This window comes from Hippocampus guttulatus, chromosome 3, assembly GCF_054856545.1.
Source record: "Hippocampus guttulatus isolate MCC_2025c chromosome 3, RoL_Hgut_1.0, whole genome shotgun sequence".
NCBI classification, from domain to species: Eukaryota; Metazoa; Chordata; class Actinopteri; order Syngnathiformes; family Syngnathidae; genus Hippocampus; species Hippocampus guttulatus.
Genome location: NC_141263.1, coordinates 14018004 through 14042475, shown reverse-complemented (window position 1 = coordinate 14042475; position 24472 = coordinate 14018004). Strand labels below are relative to the sequence as shown.

The window sequence follows — 24472 nt, the reverse complement described above, 5'->3', positions numbered from 1 at the left end:
AAGGTTTCATGATGGTAACAGCTTGACCCGCAAACAGATTTCATTCTATTTCCTTTTATGAACAACGTAGAGGTCAACCAGACATTATACTGTTAATTGCCTTTTAATTCATGTGTAAATATGTTGTTTGGGCTTAATATGCCTAATTAGATAGCAGCGAGAGTGACCTCCTGTTTGGCAAATACTGTAGTTATCCAACATGTAGTGCTACTAATATGCCATTTAAATAAGTAATTAAAAGAAGACTTCATTTCACTTGTTGCAAATCGTTAGGCATAAAGAAACAATGTTTTTCTGGAAGCACACTTTTTCGTATGCCATTTTGACTGTAGTTAAAAATGACTCGGGCAATCATGCTATTATGTTTAAAAAAAATCATGCTAACCTATCTTACAATGACTTTTATCTTAGACTAGCCAAATAGTAAACCGACGATGATTGTTAAACTGGTCTTTGTACAACTGTTTATTATGGTTTACATTGATCTCATATTGTCATTACAAATGTATTCATAAGCCAGATCTTTTTTCTTTTTTTTTGCATCCAACAAATTTCATAGCATAAATGTAACATTAGCCAAGATGTGCTAACACCAAGACGATATCAAGAATTTGAAAGGAATATTCCATCATATTCTTGCTTTAAATGTATATGGGTTGACTGAAAGACAACAGAAAAGAGCAGTTTCAAGTGAGATGTACCAGGAGATGAAATGTGTTGGGAGCAAACATTCAGCGCTCATTTTATAGGCAGACATGCTTTTAATGATCACAAGCTTTCATTCAATCTCCCAGTCAGTAAATGAGGTTTGATCACATACGCAAGCAGGTAGCTCACTCACGATCTGTCACCACCAGCATGTTAATATTGAAAGAAAAACAATGCTATTAACAAATAGAGAATGACAATTTTTCGCACAGGCAGGAGGGGGAAGCTGTAATCTAAATTTTTAATGACCGCTCCTATGTGACGACTTTGTCATTGTGTTTGGTGGAGGAAGCGAGCAGAGGCTGTCAGTCTTACTTCAGGCTACCACCTTTTTTTTTTTAATAGCTATTGCTTCTGTAAATAGTTGCTGGAGACATTTCATCATTTTAATAGATATTATTGCTGCTTTTTCTCAAAATGTAATGCATAAATATATTGGAGGATTGGCATTATTAAAGTAATGCGTTCAAGAAGCCAGCGAGTCATGTTGCATTGTAACCTGTGGGGGCTTATTATTGCATGTTAATATGGGAGATATATGTACAAGAGCATAAATGTCTACCCCACACTAAAACATTACATTAACACTGTGAAATATTAGCCAATCGATTTAATGGTTGGATGATCTTGATGTGGAATGAAATAAAATACAGACGTGAGCCTGGTCCTCTCTCAAATGTGCATTATTAAACCCTGCAAGCTGTTTGGGCTGCAGAAAAGAGGCCATATTTATATTATATTATTCACTTTCCATCAGTGTAATAGCCAACTGTCCCTAAACCTTTGTCCAGTAACTGCATTCAGCAGTCTTTTGTGATTTGTGATCGTTTTGTGCGATGTTGTGTGCCATTTTAGCACCAAAGCAACCAGCTGTGGATATAAAACGTTTAAACAACCCTGCTGAAATGCCAGGTTTTTGTAGGGGGGAAAAAATGGACCAAGATAATTCACCTGAACTTTATTTATTGAGCACTTTCAAGACAGCTATAGCTGCATCCAAAGTGCTGTACATAAAGTAAAAACAGACATACAGTATATCAACAGAGTTAAAACAATATATTAACATAATGCCAGTAAACACAATAAAACTGTCATAACGTGCTTTGCATAAATGTGCACACCCTGCTTTCACTGGGGATGTGGCTGTGTTCTGAATCAACCATTCGCATTAAAGCTCATGTAAAATGAGAATCAGCACACACTTGCCATGATTTTAAAGTGCTTCGTGATTAACCCCAAGTGAATTTCAGATGTTCAATTCGGATTTTTCGACGGTGGCAGGTGAATGTCAAGTGAGTTGTAGATCACAACAGCACATTGTTTTGAAATGTTTTTATGTCACAGAAGCATTACTTTGTATGCAGCCTTTGCAAATCCAAAATCCTAAGAGAAGCTGATCACACATGCAGGATGTCACTTATAGCTCGAGTCCAAAGACCTTCTATCCAAATACAAGCGCACTTTTCTATGCTCCGATTCAGCCGTGACCTTTGTATCAGGAAACAAAGCAGCAGGGAAAGGAATTCAGACACATGGACACATTTTCTAAGCGTAAAAGACAACATTTGTCTCCTGTTTCTATTTGCGCTTGTCAACCCGACAGCAAGCTCTTGCCCTTCGCATGTGACAGACACACACATCTTACTAGGATACAAGGATGATCAGAGGTTTTCTTTGTGATTTTCATGAAGAATTTCACCACACACATTCCACTTTGGTTGACCAGTACATTTTCTGAAAGTGTGGCCTGGTGGTGTTGTTCTTTAATAAGTCCAGAGGTGAGGCAAAGCAGGCATGTGATCAGTCATCCTGTCAGGATCTTAGCCTCTGATTATCACCCGACATATTGGTGGAGGCTTTAATCTGCCACAGCCGCCTATGTCACGGCCCAGTAGATAAATTGGGGGAAAAAGGTCACATTTCATGCCTGTAGAAAATGTGTATCAGCCAGAAAATGGGATTCGTTTTTTTTTAATGCTTTCTTTTTCCAAATGCAAGTGAACGTATTTGCATGAGTCAGATTGAAACATTTTAGGGGTGGGGTGGGGTGGGGATGGTAGTCGACAATTGATCGAAGTAGAAGTAGTAGAAGCTCCACATTGGTGTTGTCTATATCTGAGAGCCTTGGTCCAAATAGTCACACGTTCGCCTATGGGCCTCAGTTACAGACTTCAATGGATCTTTATTTACAACACAGACCTCGGAAACAGCTGATCAATCCATTTAGCCTTAGGCTGCTGATTTGTCCGTATTTACTACAACAGGCAAAGAAAAGCCGGGGTCTTTTTTCCTCTCTCCTTCCTATTGATCTGGCGCTTAGAAAATCTGCCCTGCTGTCTAAACTCTATTGATCCCTCCCTCTCAACGACAGCCTCTCGCAACCATGTGGAAAAGAGACTGGATGAATTGAAATTTCATTTCCAACAACTTGTTCTTGTTATTTTAACTCCCCCTTACTCCTCTTGCCACTCGACAATAGGTCCAGAGCTGCTCGAGGACAAGAGGGAGACGCAGATCCCAATTGACCACCGTTGAGCTACTTTTGGATCATCAAAGTGTAACACAAAGGTGAGACTGTAAGCACACATGGTGCTCATTCGCATATCAACAATCAAATATCTGAGATGTGCTATTATAACATCTTCCTCATGTGTCTTATAAACAAGATTTACCTAAAAATCAGGTTCTGTTTTAATTAACGTTACAAATCAGCCCTCATTCTAATTCAAGCCTCTCATGTCAAAGCATATTGTAATACATTTTCATTTCGCCATTGTAACTCTCTCTTATTAGGATAAAGATGATTATTCTATTTATGATGGACTTATGGTTGGGTTCCCTGAAGGCACATATTTGGCTCCGTTGTGGGCCAAACGACATTGAGAGCTGACATTGATAAAGACAAACACACAAACACCCTAGTGTGTCTGCTGTTGCGCCTGTAAAACGCTCCATCTGAATTGCATATCCGCCTCGCCACCGAGCTTGTCATAAGCTATATTAAGAAAAATGGTCACACGGTTTGACACAAATTGGAAAATGACATTTGGAAAACGGCTGCGGCTGTGGAAATTAGAGATATTAAAATTATACATCAGTGTCTGCGGCGCAGGGTGGAATCGGTTGTGCAGGAGTTCCGAGTTCTCTTTTCCAATCTAGTTTTTTCTCCATGTTCATCCTCATCTTTATTTTTCTTTAACTCAATCTCGTACACTTTGGACCCCGCTGCAAACCTTAACCGTTGTTCTACGCTGGCTTTGAAGGCTTTGATTTATGTTTTAGTCTGTATATTTCTGATATTTTCTTTGCTAAAATAAACCAACACGGCAGGACAGTGTTCAGCTGAATGGTCTTGTTCTCATCCACTTCTCTCTTTCTCACGCGCTTATGAAATGTGTCGGGGGTTCTGCTCGTTCCTTCCCACAATGGCGCAAAACGGAGGCCTGTTACACCCAATTCTACCTGTGCAAAATTTAAGAAAATACCAAGAGAGAGAAAATTCATCCCATGCGTACAGTGGGACTGCAAAGCGCTACACTTGCGCTCGACATGAAAATAGGTCCCTTTGTCTTTCTTTGGAAGCAAGATAAGGTCAGAGACCAGGAAAAGTGGATTTAAATGCAGTCACACCTAAGTTTGCCCCTCGGGACAATAACAACTGAGTGTGTCTCTCTCTGTCTGTCTGTCTGTCTGCAGCCGATGTGTACCACGTCAGTTTATTGCTTGGGCTTTCTGGCAATAACCTGCTAATGGATCATTTCAGAGGTGTGATATGCATGACGCAAAAGTAAAGTGTGCTTACACCTTCGCAAAAGGAGAGACGGATTCAATCCCCTACACACCTGCCGTCTTATTTAGAGGAAAAATGACTACTGCATGATCTATAAGGCGGATAGATGCAAGAAAGGCAATTTTCCAGTATGGCGTGCGTTGGCATACAGTGCTCAATATAAATGACGACACACCCTTCAAAAAGAGAGCTTTATCCCCATGTCTCCATTAACAGCAACATTGTTCATAATTTTAATGAGGCTTATTTGAACCTTTTTCATCTAAAATGGAGTTTTGCTTGAGTTTCAGTGGTGTCTATTTTTGCAACGTTAAATGATTTTGATTGGAATATTACAATGGCCCATGTTTGTGAGCGTATTTTGTTGAATGGGAGTCACTCAGGTAAGACTGCGGCTGGAAATATGGATTCTCAAAGGAAACTTGAGGTTTTCGAACAAATCTGTCAGACCGTACTCGTTCATCTGAGGTACTTTTATACCCTCGGTGTAATCACTTTTGCCTTGGTCTCATTGTTTTTTGGTTTCTTTTTTTCACCTGTTCGTCATACAGGACAGGCATTTTGAATGTTGGGGGTCCGTCATGTTTTGACCTCTCAACCTTTGCTTTGAAAGGAAAATTAAGTTCCCACGTTAAGTGGAGCTGTCACGTACTGTATGTATGTTGCCTTTAAGATGGAGGTAAGAAGCTCTTTTCAAAGCCAGTGCAGGAGGAAAACATTCATTCTCGATGGCCTCGAAGAATGAACGTGATATTCACAAATGCTGGTCAAATGTTTAGAGAATGGTCCACAGTAATCCTTCATAGTCGTGAGAGGCGGGAGGTCATCCATTTTAAGAGCAATCACTTTCTCAGGCCAGCTTCACACACAGTCATTCCAGCTTGAAATTTAATTTCCTTTGCAATAGCAAATTGTGTTCTGTATTGCCAGTTCAAGCCTGCAGTCACCTCCGGTATAATTTCTTAACACAGTGGCCCCCGAAATGTCAGGGAAAGACCGAAATATCTAATGACCATTACTCTTGCGGCGGCTGGAGCCTGCAGAATTGGAAATGTGGCCATTAGACTGCTGACAAAAAAAAACCTTTGACCCCGTCACGCTCAACATCTTTGATTGATATCATTGGAAACCAAGCATGTTTTCGTTATGAGCCAAAGTGTTGTTCAATGGGCAAAACTGGGACCTTGAGATTTTCTCCCTATTTTATTGTACCTTTTGCGTGACTACACTTTTTCTTTTTTCTTTTTTGTCAACCTTAATACGATGAAAGTGAAGTCGACATCGACCAGTTGCCAGTGATTTCATTGGCATAGTGAATTAAAGTGCTACCTTTCTTGCAATCAGAGGTGGGCAGTTTACTAAATTTTGCTGGTCCGCCATTCGCCGTTTGTGGTCTCGGCTCCAGTCTGTCATCGTGAGTGCGTCATTGTTTCAAGCAGAACTAAACTGTAATGATCGGTCTGTCAGACGGTCTTGTTATTTTCACTGTGCTTCCACCAGTGTCTCAGTCGTCAATCCATTAAAAAGATTTTTAATAAAAATAAAAAACGTAATTGTCTAGCAGATGAAAAATCCAAATTGATTGAAATGGGAAATAGAGTGCACTGTATATGATTGTATGTACATCATACAAAGAGTTTGACACACACATACAGTACAGTCACATACATTTCACATAGCCATCCCTATTTGCCAATCTCTTGAACTGTTAAGCCCAGTGGGAGCATGCTGATGACTACTTGCCGCTTTTTTGACTCCTAAAACACCAAAAAGTTTTTTTGTTTTTTTTTGCTTTAAAGTTTTGCTGACCTTAACCAGAATCCCGTCTCGCATTGTTGCCAAAGGTACAACTCTGGTGGAAGTGCTCCCTAAATCCTTATGCAAACCAAAATCAACTTGTCATTACTACCAGTCATTGCTTTTTCTTCGACATTGTCTTTTTTCGTCTTCTTGTGTCTTTCCCACTCAGCGAAGGTGTGTATGTGCGTGTGAATGGTCGCATGTCTCTATACGTGCCCTGCGACTGACTGGCGACCAGTTCAGGGTATAGTCTGCCTTTTGTCCAAAGTCAACTGGGATCAGTTCTAGCAATTCCTCTTCAGAATAAGCGGTGTTGAAAATGAATAGATGGATGATCTTGTTGGATAATTCCAGAAAGTAAAATTGGTTAAATCAATACAAAGAGCCGACTGAGTCAAACATAAGTAGCTCTTTGCTTCCACCAGATCAGAAAACGTCACCACACTTACCTATGAGGTGCACCAATGTAGTTTCATCCAATCAAATGAAGCCATAGCTCCTAATTTGCAAATCTTAATTTTATCGGCACAGCCTCCTCTTGGAATTGAGTCTGAGGGCTACAAAACCCTGACAAAAGATCATTTTGATCTGCGCAGGCTAGCCAATTCCACTGCTGGTTCAAATTTGTGCAAGGGAAGTATGGCATTTGAGTTGAGGTGTTTTTACAGCGCACACGGTAAACCAACGGCCTTCAAAGCACAGCACTTATTGCTGAGTGCCTCTGGGGTGGTTGGCCAAGATTACTCTCAAAACAAAGTGCGGACAGGTTGATTAATTGAAGGGTCCACATAGGTGCACACCACAGTATATTATCACATCAGCGAACACTCGCTCATTTCATCTGCGGTGGATTTTTATGGGCCGATCTTGCCACTGTGTGAGTTGGTCACTTCATAAAAGTGATGCCACCTTCTTTCCAGTTATGTTGTTTTAATGAAGTCTCCGAGGCTCTCTCACAACACGCGACACAGATGATTGCAGCCCACAGGAGAAGCAGCATTTCCAACAAGCGATTTGTTTCAGTTGACCACTGTATGCGATCACTCCATAAACTTGCAATTCCAGTGTTACCCACCAACAGATTGAGCAAAATGTGACATGAAACAGTACACACAGCAAGCTAGCAATATCCCCAAAAAAGACGCACAAACAGCATTTAGTCATCTCTTGATTTTAATCCAGGGTATATATTAGTAAAGCCATAGTGGCAATTTAGATTTGCAAAGGGGCCATGAGAACAACTGCGACACTTACCGAGGGCCAAGCTAGCATGCTAACCTTAGCTTTGTTCCATATTAGATTTATGCATTTAGAAGATGCATATTTTCTTCATTAAATGCTATGTGTGTATAGATATGCTATATATTGTTATAATTAGGAAATACAATCCATCCAACCATTATCTGGACCGCTTTATCCTCACGAGAGTCGAGGTCGTGCTAAAGCCTATCCCAACTGTCTTTGGGCAGAAGGCGAGGGACACCTTCAACTGGTCTATTCTAAGTAGTCATGAAAATAATTTAAGCGTTCAAAATTCTAACCGTCAACTATAATTAGCCAATTAGCCATTCCTAGTCCTGATTCCCAAATATATACTGTACATACGTGGGAAGTATTATTATTGACAGTGATATATCATTATAGTGATAACATATTGTATAACATCTGGTCTATGAATGTAGATTTGCATCCATAGTATTATTAGGCCCCCTCCTCTTGCCCCCCTTCTCTCCACTGTTCCACTTTGAGAAATTTGTGGAGGTCACACTGCTCCAACGCACAGTACAATTTACAATATCCATGTTGCTTGGCCTTTGAACATCCTGAAGTCAGTGTGAAGTGTTAAGCTTTATTATTCTCGAAAGCATCAGATGGAATGATCTTTTGTTCCAGGGCAGATCTCCAGATGGAATGTGCCGGGCTTTGCTGAAACACCTACTATGGGAGTTGGGTGTTTTCATCAGCAATGGTCGTAGCAGCCCATAGCTTGGTTTGTCAAGAACAGATCCTGTTTCAAGAAATATGCCCTGGACAGCATGAATTGTAGGACACGGAGCAGTGCGAGGCCAGGCCCGTAAAGCTTCGAGATTGGTGCTAAACTGCGGGCAGAGACAGAAAAACATATTGCCTGGTGGCAATTTTACAACACTGCCCCAATATTAATAGGCGAGCCATGGGTTGGCGTCGCTGTTATTTTCTATGAATGGTGTACAAGTGATTATTTGAACATTGAAACTGTCAGTATTTTCCTATAATCCATCCATCTATCCGTTTTCCGATCTGCTCTATCCTCACAAGGGTCGCGGAGGGTCCTGGAGCCTATCGCAGCTGTCTTGGGTCAGTAGGCGGGAGACACCCTGAACCCTTTGCCAGCCAATCGCAGGGCACGAGAGTTTTCAATCAGGCTGCCATGCATGTTTTTGGAATGTGGGAGGAAACCGGAGTACCCGGACAAAACCCACGCGGGCACGTGGAGAACATGCAAATTCCACACAGGAAGGCCGGAGCTGGGATTGAACCCTACCTCTGCACTGTGAGGTTGACGCGCTAACCACTCGTCCACCGGGCCGCCTTTTCCTATAATCACATGTAATAATAATAACAGTGATTTAAGTCAGGGCAGGACTTGTTGTTGTTTCAGAAGTGTGTATCAAACTGCTAGCCCTTCGCACTAATCAGTAGACAACAAGTATGATGAGCCACCTTGGTTCTAGGATGGGGTGAACATTGGCATGAGGCAGAACAGAACCAGATCCCCCGGTCAATGGAGTGGCCTCAAAGGTTGACGGCTCGAAATTAGATTGGGACCTTGATTCTGGGCAAGATCTTCAAAATATTCCACAGTAATTATGAGCAGGGCCCGGGGTGATTGCTGTTGGGGTGGCGAGGGAGGGGAGCTCGTGGCAGCGTGCCATGCGGTCACCCCCATCATCTCATCACATGAAAAGATTCTAATTAACTTCAACACCAGATCAGAATGCAATCAGCAGAATCACAGAGGAAATTAGTTTGTGGGGGTTTTTTTTTTTTTGGTTTGTCTTTGGCATTCATAAGCAAGGCGTTAAAATGTATACTTGCCTCTTGTTTTTAATTAACATTTTGTGCTTCTAAGGTGTATTAATAGTATCCCGTAATGAGCTTTGTTGAAAAGAAGCCAACAGAGGACAAAGGGCAACTTCCTCTTCTGTTTGTTGATGCACTCTTCTTTCTTCTAAGATCATTCCAATCGTAATCCATATTTAACTCCTCATTCAGTAGGAACGTCACCTCCACCACCTCCCCCGCCCCAATTGGGGGACGAGCACATTATACGGGCAATCCTTTCTTCATTATCACAAGCGGTAATGAGATTGTTCTTGATGAGGTCGTATCATCTTCATATTAGTGAGAAATTGTTTCAAATCCTCATGTTGTCCTTAGCCATGTTGCACAAGATAAGACAAAACATATTCATTGCATTTATAATCCAACTTCCTTATAATCCAATCCTGGTGGATATTCTACACAGACACCTAAAATTAACATAGCACCAGCATGTGCAATTTAATTGCATGGTTCCCACAACTCTTGGGAGACTGCAAACAGTACAGAAATGGTGCAACCTTTTGACTTCAGGCTTTTGTCAAACATATCCAGCACGTCTTTCTCCATTTTATGTATTACTTCAAATTGATAATATGCACTAATCAGTGCTCAGGATTCTGCCAGCAATGATCGTGAAGACATTAGAGTAGTGGTTCAACATGTTTGTTTTTATTGTAGGTAGCGCAGGCACACGGCTGCAATCATGCTGTCAAATCATTCTCTTGAAATGCTGATTATTTCGGCAAAGAAGAAGTGCTCACTAACGCAGATATAGTCAGATTTGTGAATGACATTTGAGATCCTTTTGCATACGTAGAAAAGGTTTTAGTTCTTTGAGTTGAGCATTTTCATTTATTTAAATTATTTTTTCAGTGCATCAATTGTGACCACCCCGCATCCCCTTCTTCATGGGCCATGCTATCATTTGTTGCAATAGTTTTGTTCATCCGGTTTCATAAAACAGAACCTTGGGCCCAATGCAGGAAAAATACTCCTGCTGCCTCTCTGTCCACATGTCTCGAAAAGTGTATTTTACTTACTAGAAATCATTTTAACAGCTGCCATTTTTTTATTTTTTTTGCTGGTTTATTTATTTCCCCTTCCATTTGACTGGTCACGCATTAGTTTTCCACAAAGTCCTTGCATGTCATAAATTGCACCATCCTGAAACATCCTTGCTGAGAATTTTGGACTTTCCTGAGAGAGCTTTAATATGCTTTTGAGCTGAAAGGTGAATAATGTGTCTCATAGTGCTGCTGTTCTTACCATTAAAATGCAACTCGTGTTATCTACAGAATACTTATGAGTACCAGAGAAATTGTTTGTGATGTAATTTATTTATGTTGCTCTTTTCAATTATTCATATGTTTATTTATTCATGGAAGAAGTCACTGAAATCTGAAATTGGAGAATGCATTTTTGCTGAAGGGCGCTTGGCCCCACTCTATCTTGCCAGACACAAAAAAAAATAAAATAGCGCGAGGCGGGTTTTAGGCTTTTTAGTAATTGCTTCATGTAGTATTTACTTAAACTCACCAGATAATGGCTTGCTGAAGAAGGAAAGAGTTTACAAGCGACAAGAGAGCTGAAGACTGTCGGCTGTCTATGGTTCTTTATGCTTTCAAATCTCCCTCTTGCGCTTGTCCAAATGTTGTGGAAAACCTGGTCATGGTTGAACGGTCAGCCATGACAAATTTGAGGAAAGAAGTCAATTGTCCGGGAAAATCTATCGACCTTAGAAATGACTTCACCCTTATATATCCAATACCGTATCCCTTTCAGGGTCACGGAACATATCCCAGCTGACTGACTTCAGGCGAAAGGCAGATGACACCAAGGACTGCACAACCACTCATTTACATATTGACACTGTCATTGGGGAAGGAAGTGAAGTCATGCTGCCAGCACCAAACTAAGATGAGTGGACCACTTATACCATTAGTGAGTATGAAATAATTTCAACATTCTCCTATTTTTTTTTTCTGGTAAAGAGAGCAAACAGTGAGGCTGTAACTTTGCACATGCAACAAAAACTGGTCAATTCACATACAGTTTGTGGTTTATCAATTTCTGACTATTTGAATTTGTGTCAACAGTGAACACATCTCCCCAAATACCATCACCTAGTTTGAGACATGCTTTGCTTTGATTTTTTTTCTTTCTATTTTTCAGTTTTTTTTATTTTTTTTCCATAGCAATTAACTTTTTGCAAACTAAGATAATAATAAAAGCCAGGTAATGATAGAGTATAAACACTGTTCATTGTTATATTGACATATTCACCATCTCACCATTTTTTTCCTTTCCATTTCTCACAGTTTTTGTGCTAAGACCCAAGCCCTGTCTACTGTAAACTATTGCTTTGCCACCATCTTGTAGCATCTTGGTGCCAAGGCACTGTAATCAAGTGAGGGGAAATGCTTCATTTAGTCCGGCAATAGCCCTGTCAAATAGGAAAGAGTATTGTTATATGTCATCTATGGGCAATTCTAAATATCTTGGGAGGGGGTGTCAATTATTCTTGGATGCTTGCTTTTCCGCAAATAGCGGAAATAAAATAAAAAGAAAAAAATCCTTTCTGCCATGATAGCAGTTGTCTTTTTTCCCCTTAATTTAACAAAAACAAAACAAAATACAAATTTTACCAAAATAAATACTAAACATGAAAACAAAAATATCCTTTTCATTTGTACAATTCCCCTTTTCACATCCCCTCTGAAATCACTTAAAAAATATATCAGAAGAGGAGTTAAGAACCATTTTAAATACTGACACAAGGGAGCACAGGAATGTGCAGTGTTGTTCTTCCACTATAGGTGAATGCAATGTCTGAGGCATGCAAATATTATTTGAGGACGCCATTGTGATGTTCATTTACCATGTTGCGGTGTTCTGCTGTTAAACAGCTGCAAAGATCCCCGGGTAGACGGGAGCAAAACTGCACACAATCGAAACCTCCCGCGATTCGTCTCGTCTAATTGTCTGTGTGCGGCTCTCCTGGGCTGAAGCTGTGAGCACGCTGTGGCGTCGCGCATGCGTCCGTTTCCTGTCACAATCATCCATTTTGAATGCGTGTGTATTGGGATAGATTATAGTCCAAAAATATAAAATGTATAACGTAAAAGTCACTTTATAATTTATTATTTTATACAATTTGCCGAGGGTCCGGACAGAGGAGGTCGGCGGTCCGGTCGTGTATCGCGGTCCGCCAGTTGAGGAAGACTGGTCTAATGAATTATGGTGTTGTGGGTGTCATGACAGCTGATCAAGGGTGTCGCAATCTCCTCTTTCAAGGTGTCAATAAACAGCACAGCCTGCAAGCAGTATGGCATGACAATTTGTATTGTTCTGCGGGCATAGTACATTTATTTTCATCTTGATCCACACTGTAGTTCTTTTTAATTAGATCAGATTGATTAAAATCCATCGATTCTGCAGCCTTATTTACATTCACCCCGTCCGACACTCTTCGTCCTTATTTTTCACAATTAATTGAAGAGCACGGCAGTTTGGAGGGCGAGGCACCGGTGACAATTAGTAATCAAAGCGGCAGTTGAAATTATTTATGGAGGCAAAGTGACAAGTTTTTGATGAGTGTGTTCTGCCTTGTGCGTTGATGGATACTTGACAGTGGAGCTGCTGACTTCAAGTGCCACAAGATGAAAGATTCAACTGGGCTTTTGTTTTGTTTTAGCCAGTTCAAAGCAAGCCAACGGTCACCCCCTTCCTCCCCCACTTTCTCCCGCCACTGACCTTGGCTGCATGTGCATATGTAAGCACGCATGCATGACTGTGTGCTTGCATCATTCCGAACCTAGAGGGTTGATTAATTTTGATTGATGACTCCATTTATCTTTGGAATAACAATTCTCTATTACCCTTCACCGCCATGTCTGCAGCCGTCACGGCCTGGTATGAAAGTGATATGACAAACAAAATGAGAAATTTGCTATTTGACAAGGAGCTTGATAAAATGGTTTCATAGTTGGTCTTGATGCATGGAAATGTTATGCTAATGGCAGTTTAGTTGGAAATTAATCAGGAGACCAGATGTGGGAGAGAATTTTGACTTTCAATCTGACCTTCAAAAAAAAAAAAAAAACGCTTTTTTGGTTCCATCCAAAATACAGTTAATCCCAAAAAAGATTTTACCCATTCTGTAGATAAAAACAGAAACAAAAATGTTTTAGCCACGCCCCGAAAGGGTTAAAAAAGTTCAATATAGATCCATTCTCCACTGTTCTTTGTCTTTGAACAGTTCGACAATTATCTTCAAATATGTATACACAATGTTAGGGAGATAATGGCGTTTACAAACAAATACCCGAATCCGCTTCACAGGGTCTCTAATACAGTTACAAAATAGAGGAAACAAAAATAAAAACGTCTGTATTAAGTGGGAAGCGGTAGAAGAGGTTACTCTCTAACGTCACTTCCCCCGATACTCCTCACCTTTATTCGCCCTCTTGCTAACTCTGAATGTCATCACAAATAGCCACGGGGTGTAGTCTGTGTGATGGGATAAGGAGAGAAAAATATCCACTTCAAATATATGACACTGCAGCTTAGCACTGACCGATGCAGTAATGTAACGCCTGCTGCCATATTGCAAGTTGCCATTTTATGACAGACACAACAACTCCTCACACATGCATGTGGAAGTCACCTCATGAAAACACCTCTATTTTGATGTATGTGGGGGGGGTTGTTAACCTATTCTTCTATCCAAATTGTGCTTGTCTTTTCCATGCATTTTTTTAATATCGGAAAGACAATACACAAACACAGGAGTCCAATTTTTTTTCCAGATATATCAATATTCAACTTAAAATAAATGGTAATTTACTAGAAAAGTACTGTGCACTTGTATACTCTCTGAGCATTTGTAACCCTTCCTGTCTAAAGCTTGCAAGTTGTCATTCGAGAGAGTCATTATCAAATGATGCTAATTTTGTGCAGTGTAATTAGCCCGAACCCTTAATGAGTTTGCAAATTGAAAGAAAGCAAGTCTAATGATCTTCTCTCCTTTGGGATGAAGAGAATAAATAAAAGGATACAGTGTTTGTTTTAGTTTGTTTTCTACTGTGTTACAGGTCTCTCAGATTTTTTTTCCCACCCCAGGAGACATCTGTTAAATTTCTTATTTTTATAATGAATCATCAGCCAGAGGGAAAAACAATATTATCCAGTCTGTAATATTGTACTCTGGAGTCTAATAATCTAATGTACACCCAAGTCTCCGTCATTAAAGTGCCATTGGCGCTCTGGGAGACGGGAGGTGCACATCTGGCCGCCTCACAATCACAAAACTGCTTTCACTTTCTTTTGTTGCGAACTCCCTGATACAAGGACACACACAAGCATAAGCAGATGCTGCCAAGACAAAGTTAATCAGAATCAAAATCCACATACGTTACTGTGCATGTCACTAATTACAAACTAGGAGGTGAATGACAACAATTATTTACTATAATGTGAAAAAAGTCGAGTCAAAGGCCTTGTTGAGACTGTCAGCCAAATGTTTAGATTTTTAGCCCATCCACATTGAACCCAGATGGCTCTTTAGTAGTCTGAACAGTCACACAGCACGAGATGGATTGAAACTACATTTGGGAGCTACTGTCATATTGCATTGGGACAGGATGCTCGCACACTGCTATTTACACCATTCATTCCACGTTGCTCAGCATCCAATTTGAAATGAAATGGAATATGAATTTAACACTAGTGGTTTTAGCAGAGCTGAGCGGACCAAATGTGTCCTGTTTTTTTTTTTGTTTGTTTGTTTTTTGAAAACCTATGGCGACATGCAAGTCAGCGCATTTACGGCGCATATTTTCATCCACATCTACGAGACGCATCAACCGTACATAAATGATGAGTGTTACTGGCAACTTCATAGTATAGCGGGGAATGTCGCGGTACCTAAAAGTGACTGAGGAGGCATAAGAAGTGATGAAGTTTTGAATGGGAACTTGCAAGCTAGTCAGCAGTTACCTCCTCGTTCCAGCGGCTCTGGCGAGGACTCTCAGCTGCTTTCCGTTATGTCCGAAGGCACATATTCGTCCGACATCGGGATCCAAATCGCTCTCCAATTCATCGTTTACGCCGTCGTCTTTACGAGACGATTCCAACGAATCGCTGACGTGTGCCCGGCGTCGGCCATGCGAAGCAATGCAGCCTCTTTGCCGTCATCGCTGGAAGTCGCCGGGGAGACGACTTGTGGGCGATGTGGGGCATCGGGAGGCACAAAATGCTCTGCCAAGCGATGATCGCTGACGTGGAGCAAGTTCATCTTCATCAGATGAACTCGAAACTCGGCGTGAGCTATGCGGGCTGCGTGTAGCACGCCATGTTTGTGCAGGCCGACGTTCGTTTGACGGGTGCCGCTTTCGATTAGTGACCGAAGCGTCATTTTCTCTTCCACACAAACACCATCTCCTTTGTTGTTTTGTTTCGAGGACGCTTTATGATAAAAAAAATCATTTTTAGTTAGTTATTTCCTTTTCTCCATCGTTGCTAGTTGCTAATGTTCCAATCCACTATCCACATATGCCCCTCCTTCACTGTACGCCCTTTCTACTACTTCTGCTGCGTGATCCTGGTTGATTTTTGCACCACTGCCACCCGATGGCCATTTTTTTGCTATTTAACATTGCCGTCAAGCCTAATCCTGTGGTGAGAAGTTGCATCGGACTCTCTTGCGCCCTCCCCCATGAAAACACGTAACTGACGTATTAATACGTCATGGGGAGGGAACGGCTATGCGCAAATTGATATACGTCAAAGGGTGTAAATGAGTTAACTTACCGTAACTGCGCAGACGAGTCGGTAGATGAGACACTTTCAAAATGAGAGTTGTGAGAATGTTTGTGTTTGTCATCATGGTTAAAGTGAACAGTGTGAGGTTGTCTTTGCCATTATTATGTACACTATTGTGTACATACCGCCCTATTGAACCAGCTTGGACTTTGAATCCGGCGTGGCCAATCAGCCCTTTGTGATTTGGTTGCTTATCAAGAGAAAGGGCTTGTGCGGATTCTCCTTGATCAGCTGTTGTGGCTTCCTCACAGCAGGGGAGCGTGGTAATAAAATGTTCCAAAATAAAAGCAGCAAAGACCAGCATACCTGCCATTAAGGAATCCTGTCGAGAGGTTGAGATGTGTTCAGTCGTTCAAGGAGTATTTTTGGTCTTACTAAGTGTTTCGACAACAAAATTGAGAAAAGGAGGAATTGATGTTTTGCTAAAGTGGCAGGTTACTGTATATTGTGTCTGAGAGTGTGCCTGGAAGATTGCCGAGCATATATTTATAGTGCTGTGGATTTATTTTGTTCTTTCAGACAAAAAGGACATTGATGGGGTGTAGTCACGTTGCATCTGTGTTTTGATGAATTGCAATGGGGAACGTAACTTTTGTCTATAATTTGAAGTGTGAGTTGTTGCTCCATAAAGACTTCCACGCTCATTTTTGGCTCAGCCGCCAGCTCTGTTGACAAAGACATCCTAAAATCTCATCGTTCTTATGTTTTGTGCAAAGCCATACCTCGATAGAAACTGTAAAAAAAACAACTCTGGGGGGGGTTTTCTTCATATTTTCTCACACTCCTTTGCGCTATGTTTGTACAAATGTGAATGTCCAGTGTCTCTCTTGGCTGTCTGAACTCTGGTCCTCTCCATGTTGAGAGCATAAGTATCCGTATGTCAAGAGCCACTCTGTCAACTTGTCGGATGGCAAAATCAAAGCTTGCTTTGGTAGCGGTAATTCTCAAATAAATCATTCTCACCATCCTGTTATACGACTTCTCATAGACATAAGTACGCATAATTGTCTTTAGTCTCTACTGTGGCAAACTGAATACAAGCCATAACAGGGGTCTCGACACAAACTTTTGTACTGGTCGCACTGGTGTGACCACAGTATTTGCTGATGTATGTTCGTCTTAATTGGCACACCGTGAATGAATATTTGTAAAATATTTTTCTGTAACAACAAACGTTTGAAACATAACTTAGATCATCAGCAAAAACTTCCGAAAGTGAAGTCAAGTGGTGGCAGCATCATGCTTTTGGGCTGTTTTTTTCTTCAGATGTATTGGGAAAAGGTGGAAGGAATTATGAACAGTTTGAAATACTAGTCACTGTAAGCACAAACCCTTCAGGCTTCTGCGAGAAAGCAATAAATGCTAGGGGAAAAGAACAACAGAATTTTATTTCAAAGTTATTCAGAAGTACTTTCAATAGTGGCAGGTGTTTTTTTTGTTTTTTTTTTACATTTACATACCCGGTGTTACTGCGCATAATGTTCCGCCGTGCCAATACAACTGCCCATCAGCTGCCAGGCCATTGGCATGTTAAGTCGGTACCCCCAACAGTGACTAATAATTTGTTATATCAATGCTTGTCGTGCCCGTTTGCCTGAATGGAGTGTACTGTGGTGATCCATCAGGCCCGACGTCACCTCAAGTGGTTGCCTGTCAGTGGGGCGAGCATGCCCTGCATGCGTGATATACTGGCTGCCCGTCATGGCGCTTGCTCCTCGCCTCTTAGCCTCGCCATGCAGTTCACTCCCCTCCCTTGCTTTCCTCAGCTTTCCTCGCAGACCGGATTGATTACCGTCGCGGCTGGCTCATGACACTCACCATCTTTTGGCAACCTTTCAGTGCCATTTTATAGATGTTTAGCGCACCTCATTCGGCTATTTATACATCTGTAAGTGGCCATGAAACATAGATTTGTCTTGATGGGTGTCAGCGGCGGCACTGCGGAAGCTGAGCTCTCGCTGGCACGTCGTTATTTTAATGGTGTGAGATGAAGAGGCCACATGTCGGCAGTCGTTTTCAAACATGCTTAAATGGTATTGTTTTTATTTTCATCAAATGCCCACACTCATATTTTACCGAGAGCAATAAGGCAGCTTCCGTTCATGAAGTGTTTATTGGTCCTGGGAGATGGAAATGGCGAGAGGAGCCCGGTGAACGTATACGCAACACGCACACCCATTGATATATCTAGCGAGAACAACAGTAACTTGCTGTGAAAGCTGTCATCCACGCGTACGCATATTCACAGGCAAGGTCTCACAGGTAATTAGGCGCTGGCACACATTCAACGTGATGCGCGGCTTAATTGAATAGTTAACAACTCCAAGGAAGGGCTGCTCACATTGGAGGTGGCACCTGTCACCGAGCTGTTCTATCCCAGCCATGCACATTTTTTTCTGCTCTGCCTGGTTCAAGAATGTCACTGTTGGTGCAAAGCCAAATTAGGGGAAGGCAAGCTGGGTGGGTGGTGAATAGCAGGTGGCTGGATGGCTGGAGGGTGAAGGGAGGCAGGTGCCCGCTCTGCCCTTCAATGAAGCTTCATCCGCACTTCCCCTCAGGCCTTTTCCATGGCCATGTGACAGGGAAGTGACTGTGTGTGTGTGTGTGCGTGTGTGCGTGCGTGTGTGTGTGCATGTGTGCATGTGTGTGCAGACATGCTTGATGGTAGGTACAGTACCTGTGTGCGTGTGTGCATGCGTGCCTGTATGCATGTCATTCTGGCTCCCTCAGGCGTGAATATGAAGTGGGACTTGGGTTTCCACCCCAAAGCCAGGTAGACCGTCAGTGTCATTAAAGGAGACTTTTTGTCCCTCGATCAAATAAACATACAGTACAGTATATGTCTGACAGGATGGTCAGCAGGAGATTAGCGCTTGAGAGGGGTGTGCACATTCTTGGAGCCACACCACCCAGCGGGTCGGCCGTCTTACTTATGTTAAATGAAGTCTCTTCATACAGTATGTATGAATTAAGCCATTATAAACCGGCTGGTGCTCTCCAACATTTTTTCGCTGCACAAGATTGTCATGAAAGACAAACTGCACACATTAAAACATAAAGAAGCGTATAATGAATATTTCTCACCACAACGGAGAATCAGTGGGTGTCCTCAATTTGGTTTCCGTGTGGTGAAGCACTTTTGAAGGCCTCATTGACTTAACAGCAGCCAACACAATATATTATGCACAGCCAGCTTGGAGCATGTGAATTATCATTTGTAAGAGATTTAAGTATAGAACTCCTGGTATTTTCAGAGAAGTACAACTTTCTTTGTTTTGGCCATGCTGTACTGAATTCTTTTCTATCGGGTCATTGAGTTTTTAGTCGTTTTAGTGTGTAGCGTTCATTTGCGGCCTCATTTCTCAAAATGGTGACAGAGAGAAGCATGGGAAAGAAGCACAGATGGAGTTTCCAGGGGATGCTTTGGCCCTTTTTTAAAGAAAATACAGATGACAACATTTTAAAAATAAATGTATTATACAGTTTTTTCTTATTTAAAAACAAGCTACAAAATATTTTGTTGGATAATGACATTTCCAGATACAGATGTGTTCCCCATTTTTCCTCTTCTAGTATGCTTGTTATCAGATTTTCCTCTTTGCCGTATCCTTCTGTGTTAATATTTGGCATATGTATGATGAAAAAGCCAAAGAAATAGTCAAAAATTCGCTTTCATGACTTTGGAACTTGTTTCATGACCAAAAACAGTGAACCATTTGCCACTAAAGCTTCCTTTACTTTTCACTCGACTTTCTATTCAATTAATGAGAAAATGTTATGCCAAACTGTTAAGGGTGACATTGAATTTAATTTATAGGAAACTCCAAGAAAATGACCCACAAGCCATATGTAACTTTCTCTCCTCTACGTATGCTTGTGTGGGCCAACTGATCAATGGCTGAATCATTTGCGATAAACAATCTGGTGTTTAACTTAGCGGCTAAAGTGGGACGGGAGCATTTTAAGCAGCACCTTGGCAAAGGTCTCATGTTCATTCATCCACTGGGGCCCGTGGATGACCACCTGCCGTCTGCCAATAGACATTAGGGAGGATTTAGTAATTAAGTGATAGGCTAAGGACTAAATTGGGTGTTTGAGGTCCCCACAGCCATGCAGATAGGGGATTCTAATTGCTCGGAATATTGATTACACGGTAAGGGGTGTGCACAGTCAATTCATGAGCTATCGATTAGCTGTTACTCCTCCTCACTTGTCAATGGAGGAGTATCCCTTCCCCGCAGCCACAGTCAAGCGGCTTCATTCACATGGCAATAGTATGCAGTAACATTCCCAGATTATCATAATACTGCATATGGAGCTATTTGTGAGATCATCTTAGAGATATTACAGACTCCTCCACTCATGTAAACAAACATTTTTGAAATGCCAGCAAAAACGATTGCGACATATCGTCTACTCAGCAAAACAATATTGGAGATTCTGAATGATCTGAGGGCTAATGTGGCCAGTGACAAGAAGGAGTCATGCAATATCAACAAGGACAAAACTCTTTTCAGCTCCATATTTTCATGCATCGAACTCATTTTAGTGCACTGTAACTGTCCTCCCGCAGAGTAGTTTTTCGGGCAGGTTGTCCAATGTTTTTAATGCAATGTTACGCAAGTAGGGCACATAGTTACCTCACACCCATTTGAGTTAAATCACGGCTTTTATGCAGTTGTTGCTTCCCCAAAATTAGCAGAGCAATTGATTTTAAGAAATAGTTTTGTTCGTCGGCTTCCAATTCCATCACTTCAAACTTAATTTTGGACGTACGGTGCTCTCCCAAGGTCATGATCGTATAGTGGTTAGTACACCACATTGGCCACAGCAATCCAGGTTCGAGTCCTGGTCACGGCATGTGCAAAGAGCATACTTAACCTCTGGGTGGTCCAGTGGTTAGCGCGTCGACCTCACAGTGCAGAGGTACCGAGTTCGATTCCAGCTCCGGCTTTCTTGTGTGGAGTTTGCATGTTCTCCCTGTGCCTGCGTGGGTTTTCTCCAGGCACCCCGCTTTCCTCCCGCATTCCAAAAACATGCATGGCAGGCTGTTTAAACGCTCAAAAAATTGTCCCTAGGTGTGAGTGTGAGCGTGGATGGTTGTTCGTCTGTGTGTGGCCTTCGATTGGCTGGCAACCGGTTCAGGGTGTCTCTCGCCTACTGCCCGAAGACGGCTGGGATAGGCTCCAGCACCCCCCATGACCCTTGTGAGGATAAGCAGATCAGAAAATGCATGGCTGGATGGAGCTCTCCCAATTGTTTTATTCTTTTAAATATTGGATACGAGTTGTCGGTGTTTTCTGAGCAAAACCATCAATACGGACACGGCATGCCGAATGATGGTCCTTCTTGCCTACAATTCCCTAATAAAGTGGCCTTACAGGTACAAACGGCTTTGCCATCCCAGGAGAAACGATTGTTAGTCTGAAGCACTACACATACTTGAACTTGCCACTAAAGAAGAATGGTCGTGTTTGACATATTGCTTCGGAAAAGTGGGCAACTCTGGGCTCAAAGGGATTTCAGCGGAGTGTGAAGGTTTGCCACACAGAAGTCTCTAACCTGAGTCATTTAGAGCCTATTACAAAGCATCAATATATTGATCCAAACAAGTGTCTCGGTGTACTGCTCCGTAAACACACCGGCGCTGCTTTTATCTGCTTGAATCTTATCAGGATTCAAATCTTTTCCTCTTCAAGTCACTATTTATGGTCCTACAGATTTGGAGCGAAACATTTGAATGATTGCACCTTTAGTTTATGGGGGATTTCTTGGTAGGTTTTAAGGCCTGACTGTTGGACAAATTGGGGGTTTTGTTTGACTTTCATGTTGAACGTTGTGACATTTCGCCACTGACGCATCTTCTTAAAATTCCGCAACCAAACCCTCATTCATTTTCAATGAGAGATTCCTCAGTCCCATTCTAAATTTAAAATGTCACATTGGGAACTTGTTATAACATTCTGAGAATTCCCCCATTGCCTAAATTTGACATTTTTCACAGTAAAATTTTCCACAATAAAATCCCCACATTATGACACATTGTACATCATTAGTCCCTCTTTTTGAGTTTTTTCCCCCCTCAGGAACTATTCCCTTTCCCCAAATTACCTAAATTGTCATGAAAAACATCTTAAATTAGGAGACTTTTAAAAACACATTTCGATCAATGTGGCCGATTACACGCATTCCATCCATCCATCCATTTTCCGAACCGCTTGATCCTCACTCGGGTCGCGGGGGGTGCTGGAGCCTATCCCAGCCGTCTTCGGGCAGTAGGCGGGGACACCCTGAATCAGTTGCCAGCCAATCGCAGGGCACACAGAGACGAACAACCATTCACGCTCACACTCACACCTAGGGACAATTTAGAGCGTCCAATCAGCCTGCCATGCATGTTTTTGGAATGTGGGAGGAAACCGGAGCACCCGGAGAAAACCCACGCAGGCCCGGGGAGAACATGCAAACTCCACACAGGGAGGCCGGAGCTGGATACACGCATTCCCACTTCAAAATATTCAGTTACTTCCGCATGAATTGGAACTATTCCCATTCTCCAAATTAGAAGCGAAACTTCATATTATTCACGCTCCACTCCACATTTCTTGACCGATTTAATCCATTTCAACTTCTACATTTTCTGCTCATTCAGGGCATTTGCTTACCTATTCACGTTGCCAAAACTCCCCAAATTTTCAAATAAAATTCAAAATCATGAAACCTCTTCGCTAGTGTGGCAAAACAGAATCAAAATTTCCTCACCTCACTGAAATGTAATTAGCCATGACATCACGTTTCCGCAGTTTTTTTTTTTTTACGTGCGCCGCGCATACATGCACATAGCACAGACATTGTGGCCTAAATAACACAAAACATATTAAGACCTGAGAGAATTGTTTTTTTCCCTGGAATAGTGGCATAAATTCAAGTACTGTATTGCTCATGAAAAGTCATGATGAAAAGAAATCACATCATATAGTGGGGCCACCAAATTCGCAAAATTTCTGGATTTTCACATTTTTTTCCTGACGTTATTAATCACGCTGGACTTTAAATTGAGAATTTTGCGGTGTTGATGGGAGAAATGAGTGAAATTGCCATGGTCATGCTCTCATCACTAAAAGAGGATGATACCACACGCTTGTCTCCTGATTGAAGCGCTCACCATTTGCGCACCGCTAAGTGTCACCCTCCGGCCAAGCTCACAAATTGAATTAGTTTCAGTCTGAATTTATGCTTCAAAACTAGTAATTATGTTTTAACCCCAGCGGAAACAAGCAAAATGAGTCCTATCTTCAGAAGTGGTGAAATGCTGTGAGCTCTGATTAAACGCCAACCGAAGGGACAAAAGTTGGAAGCCCAGCAATTTGCCAGCCATTCATCTGTTGGCAAATTCAATTACACTACACTTGACATCTTTTTAGAAAGTTTGATAAATCTGATGGAAAAAAGTTACTCTCTCAATTACCATCTGAAATTAATCTCCTTAATCCCAATTCGATTTTTTCCCCCATGTGTATTAAAGGGTATCTCTCATCTGCACACCTTTGTGATTTAAATCTCTGTCACAGTTGTGAACGCCGAACACCTCAAGAAGATGGCGACATGATTAAAACGGAATGTAAGTCATTTAACCGCTCTACAAAGATAATGACGCTCCATCTTTGATTGATGCTGTCAGTTTGTTTAGCACTGTTTATCATTGTGCTACATCATACTTAGAAATGTGGCTAATGTTTTGCTTGCCTGATCGATCTGCATGGGTAGCATAGCCAAGGCCGTGTGTGTGTGTGTGTGTGTGTGTGTGAGTTTGTATGTGCCTGAATGTCTCGTCATTTTCTTCATTCACTCGTTCTTCTTACTTGACCGCATGGTTATTCCTCTACACCTAGGGGGCGGCAACCCGTGACTCCAGAGGCGCAAGTAGCGCCGCCCTAGTGGCTCCCTGGAGCTTTTTCCAAAATGTTTCAAAATGGAAAAAGATGGGGGAGGGAAATATATTTTTGTACAGGAGGACAAAAATGACACAAACATTCTTACCGTTTTCCAATGCTGTAAAAATGTGTTGAATAAATATTCAATTTCAACATTTCTGTCAACGAAGATTTGCGTCATAGCCTGCGATACACGTTTCTATTAGCAAGGTGGGATGCTGTTGTAGACAAAAACGGCATTTATTGTACAATTCACCGAGGGTGCTGGCAAAGAATGGGAATGTGGAGGGGCCGAGAGAAGCATTTTTAAAACGGTACACGTGCGCTACGATAG

At 41.7% G+C, this 24472-nt stretch overlaps 1 long non-coding RNA gene across 6 annotated transcripts in view; it reads left to right on the top strand.

The window, feature by feature from the left end:
* Positions 1 to 24472, top strand: part of LOC147207575 (uncharacterized) — a 141752-nt gene that overhangs the window by 98035 nt on the left and 19245 nt on the right. For 4 of the 6 annotated variants that reach the window (XR_015100432.1, XR_015100430.1, XR_015100429.1 and 1 more), the window contains exons 6-8: positions 3188 to 3276; positions 11165 to 11323; positions 23776 to 23825. This is a non-coding gene — a long non-coding RNA (uncharacterized LOC147207575). The remainder of the gene's footprint in view (positions 1 to 3187; positions 3277 to 11164; positions 11324 to 23775; positions 23826 to 24472) is intronic. The other 2 variants (XR_015100433.1, XR_015100434.1) reach the window with 1 other exon arrangement.